Here is a 4,182-nt window from a genome sequence, read left to right on the forward strand (position 1 = left end):
TCACTCGATTTATTTTGCATACGCCCAGTGAAAACCGATTCGCCATCTGGCCTCCTTTCACGCTCGAACGTCATTCTGCACGTCATAAGGAGAAAGGAGACCTGTCATCGCGTGCCCCAGGAAGAGGGCTCGAAAGAAGGTGATGTACAATCTGGCGAAACGAGACGGTGGCTCTCGGGGACTGTCAGGCGTGGGCGCATCTTGCGTGGGCATGTTCGAGCGTGTTCTTATGGGAAAGTTTGCAAAGTCACGTATGCAGAGCAGGCCATCAGCGGAAGCACGTCAGAACGCGGCATTTTTGTACCTGTGTTTCGCGTAGAGGTGGCAGAAAGAAAAAAAAAGAACGTGGAACGTGATCGGGCAGAAGCAGTCTCAAATTTGTGCGAATGCGTGGAAGTATAACATGCATGTGGCTTGAAAAACAACGCGAACAGCGAAATTCGTCACCGCCTCGCAAAGAACTCAAGACAGTGAAAAGCAAGCGCATAGTTGGCGTTCTTTAAAGAATGTGATTGCTTACGCGCTTGCGTGCGCTTGATTCTGCTTCAGAAACAGGTAGTTTCAAATGCATCGAATGCTTGTGGCAATGCTACTGTTCTACATAACTGCAAAATTTCGGCAATGTATTGGACGCCACACTACCGTCCTGTGTCGTTAATCAGTACGGTATGTAAGGTGATGGAACATGTACTCTTCTCAAGCATAATGAAACATCTAAATGAGAACTCTTTATTAAACAACTGCCAGCATGGCTTCCGTTCTGGACTTTCCTGTGTCACACAACTAACAGAGTTGACTCATGACCTATCAAGTGCACTGGACAGAGGTGACACCATTGATTGCATATTTCTCGATTTCCAGAAGGCCTTCGATGTTGTACACCACGATGCGTTAATAGAAAAGCTGTCGTGGTATTGTATTGACAGTTCTGTGATTTCATGGATTAAAAATTATTTGCAGTTTAGGCGCTTAAGAGTTATAATTAATGGTGAAAAATCGGGCGAGGCTGACGTTACCTCAGGAGTGCCGCAAGGGTCGGTGCTTGGCCCCTTGCTCTTCTTGATTTATGTGAACGACATAAGTGATAATATTGTTTCTTCTGTACGCATGTTTGCAGCTGACTGTGTGCTGTATAGAGTAATTCATGACAAAAAAGATTGTGCAATTCTGCAAGGTGATATAGACAGGATTACACAGTGGTGCGCAGATTGGCATATGAAACTGAACGTTAAAAAAACAGTACACATGTGTTTTTATAAAAAAAGAACTCAACAATTTCACACTTTCTACAACATTAATGGAACACATCTATTGTCCGTAGGCGAATTTAAGTATTTGGGAGTGTTCTTTACGACCGATTTATCATGGACACGACATATTGACTACGTTACTGCCAAAGCATCTCGTGTGCTCGGGTATCTCAAAAGAAGTGCCAAACTATTTCAAATCAATGCAAGGGCTCTGCTATATCTTTCCAGCGTACGATCAGTGCTTGAGTACGCCAGTACGGTTTGGGATCCCTGGACACAAACGAACACAGACAAGCTTGAACGTATACAGACTAAAGCAGTGCGGTTTGTTTTTCGAAACTATTCAAGGCAATTCAGTGTATCCGAGGCAAAAAAGTTAATTGGATGGGACAGTCTTCAAAAACGACGCTGTACTCATAAATTGAAATTTTTCCATGACATCTACCATTCACGTACTAGAATTGACCGCGCGAAATATTTCCATGACCCTGATTATGTGTCTACGAGAGTGGACCACGATTTGAAAATAAAGGAAATATTCTGTAGAAGTACCATGTATAAAAAGTCCTTTTTCCCCAGTTCAATTACAGCCTGGAATCGGCTACCATCACACATTGCGCGGATAAGTTCAAATGCGGGCGTTTGTCCAGGCGCTCCATGATGTTATTGTATAGGGATAACCATGTTGTGATGTACTAGTATAGTTATGATCATGTTTCTCTTTCTACGCATGTAACCTGTATTTTTGTATTATGTACTTTATGTATCCCCCCCCCACTGTAATGCTTATGAAGGCGCTGTGGGTATTTGATAAATAAATAAATAATATTAGGGTTGCTGCTTGTTGAGACGATCATGAGCGGCAAACAGTCAACCTTTCCAAACGTGAAGCTTTTTTTCGCCCTTGAATCTCGTGCAAACACGCCCAAAAAAGTAAGAAAAAAGCAAGGCAAAAATTGCTCGAGCAAGGAGCATTTATGGAAAGGAGGAAACAAATACAAGAAAACGCACACACTGGTGGAAAACTCTGAAAGGTGGTAAGGTTCCGTCTGTATGCAGCAAATAAGAATATTACTTGTTTCGTTGTTTGGGAAATAGACACCTTCCAACAGAAGAAAAAAAATAAAAAAAGCAAAAAAGTAACCTCAGCGTATATTGCATTTGTCTCTAATAAGATACGCTCGATTGGTTGATAAAGGGGGATAACTTGTGCGCAACGCCCACAGAAAATAGTACTTATCATCTGTCGATAAAGTGCAGGAAGGAGCGCATGGCTGGAGTCCAACACGCCAACCGCTAGACAATCAAGGTATGCGTACCTGCGTGCACGCGTGTGTTTCTGAGGGTGATAGCGGGTGTATGTGCTTGCTTGTATATTAAACACATAGGCAGACGTTTTATGCACCTCCAACCATAAAACGTAGGGCACGCAATGAAACTGCGGCTGATAGTACAGCACGTGTCCTTTAGCTTACTGTGCTTGTTGCATTTCATTTTAAAATAGAGGCACCTCAGTAAACTTCATCTCTCGGCCTTTATTTTTGTGTTGAAAATGCGTACATTGAAAACCATTACCTCTTGTCTCTCAAGGGTTAAACACCTACGCACAGGGTATATGGCCTGGCTGTGGAGTCATTGTGTAGCCAAGGCTGGCCGAACTTTATTTGTTTTTTCTAGGACCCTGTATTGTGGCCCGCTGCGGCTGCACCCTACTTCATGAAACGTCTTCAGCTTCACCGCCAGCGAATACAACAATGCAAAACACGCTCATAAGCGCAAGACAAGGACTAACTGCAATAACTATGGTAACTATGGTAACCACAAAAGCTCCTCTCGTCCGCAAAGCAGACTGAATCAGCTAACAAAAGAGGAAGGTCGCCGCCGCCTTCCCGTCAACAACAGGAAGCGACCAGGCGATTGATAATGACCTGAATGTTACTGTATTGCTTCGCACCCAGGAATACATGGTGGCCCACGAACGACCCTTTCTACCGTGCCTTGTGCAGCGGTTTTCTGGCGCCGCATAAAATATTCTCACTATCCAAACCCCCGTGAATGAGGCGCAACTGTGTGTTGTTACAAAGGCGCAAGCGTAGAGTGAATAAACGAAGTAAAGAAATCAATGAAGCAGAAAAATGTTTGATGTTCTAGTTCGCAGAAGTGAAGACATTAAGTTGTTTTGGTTTTTTTTTCAAATAGGGAGCTTCGACTGAAACTATAGGTTAGTTTTGTTTGTCTGGTTTCTGAAACACAATGCACTTAAAATGCATATGGAAAGTAAGAAGTCAGAAGGATTAGACAGACAAGGAAAAAACACGATCGTCATGTACAAGATGGAAAGTTTACTCGCTCATATCGCTGTTCTTGATTTTGTATTGCTTCTGTTTTTTTGCGTCCTTATTATTTCTCTATTATTAGTTGAAGCGAACTATCTTACAATGCGTGTCAGCACTTGCATGGTCGTATTTCCTGGACAATGATGTACGGCGCATAGCCACAACAAAGGACATTGCAATGATGTGGAAAGTGTGGGAGAAATCAAGGCTGCTAAACAATTAATAAAATATTCTTCGCTGTCAGACTTTGTGGTTGCGCCATTTCAGACCGGAGCAAGCATGGGGGTAGCTTGGATGTTTTGCTGCACGGTTGATTTTGAGAATGTGCCCCGTCTGTGGCTTCCTTTGAAGCTATAGCCTCTTGGATATGTATTCCATCGGGCGAGGCGATGCCTTCACGGAAAATTAACTCAATTGTCTGCGTGACACTGCATCTGTGGACGCCTCGGCGTTTGCAGTTTGTGCAGGATTTCGCCGGAGCGTGAGCCAGTACGGCGAAACAATAATCGATGAGTGATGGGGTTCGTGTTAGTTAACGGTACCTGTTCCATGAAGCGAAGTTTCAGAATGAACAACGATGAGTTAATGTCCCTTGA

This window comes from Rhipicephalus sanguineus, unplaced genomic scaffold, assembly GCF_013339695.2.
Source record: "Rhipicephalus sanguineus isolate Rsan-2018 unplaced genomic scaffold, BIME_Rsan_1.4 Seq80, whole genome shotgun sequence".
NCBI classification, from domain to species: Eukaryota; Metazoa; Arthropoda; class Arachnida; order Ixodida; family Ixodidae; genus Rhipicephalus; species Rhipicephalus sanguineus.